Source organism: Cebus imitator, unplaced genomic scaffold (assembly GCF_001604975.1).
Source record: "Cebus imitator isolate Cc_AM_T3 unplaced genomic scaffold, Cebus_imitator-1.0 Scaffold835, whole genome shotgun sequence".
NCBI classification, from domain to species: domain Eukaryota; kingdom Metazoa; phylum Chordata; class Mammalia; order Primates; family Cebidae; genus Cebus; species Cebus imitator.
In genome coordinates, this window is record NW_016108150.1 from 225205 (window position 1) to 225822 (window position 618).

The window sequence follows — 618 nt, forward strand, 5'->3', positions numbered from 1 at the left end:
TCCTGCACTTGGTGACCTGCCCTGGGGTCTGGGAAAGGTTAAGATAGCTCCTGCACTTTGGTGACCTGCCCAGGGGTCTGGGAAAGGTCTTATAGCTCCTGCACTTTGGTGACCTGCCCAGGGGTCTGGGAAAGGTCTTATAGCTCCTGCACTTGGTGACCTGCCCAGGGATGTGGGAAAGGTCTTATAGATCCTGCACTCTGGTGACCTGCCCAGGGATCTGGGAAAGGTCTTATAGATCCTGCGCTCTGGTGACCTGCCCTGGGGTCTGGGAAAGGTCTTATAGCTCCTGCACTTAGTGACCTGCCCAGGGATGTGGGAAAGGTCTTATAGATCCTGCACTCTGGTGACCTGCCCTGGGATCTGGGAAAGGTCTTATAGCTCCTGCACTCTGGTGACCTGCCCTAGGGTCTGGGAAAGGTCTTATAGCTCCTGCACTTTGGTGACCTGCCCAGGGATCTGGGAAAGGTCTTATAGCTCCTGCACTTTGGTGACCTGCCCTGGGGTCTGGGAAAGGTCTTATAGCTCCTGCACTCTGGTGACCTGCCCTGGGGTCTGGGAAAGGTCTTACAGCTCCTGCACTCTGGTGACCTGCCCAGGGGTCTGGGAAAGGTCTTA

General features: G+C 56.1%; 1 protein-coding gene across 1 annotated transcript in view; it reads left to right on the forward strand.

The window, feature by feature from the left end:
• SDHA (succinate dehydrogenase complex flavoprotein subunit A) overlaps positions 1-618 on the forward strand; it is a 31065-nt gene that overhangs the window by 26087 nt on the left and 4360 nt on the right. The window lies entirely within an intron of this gene.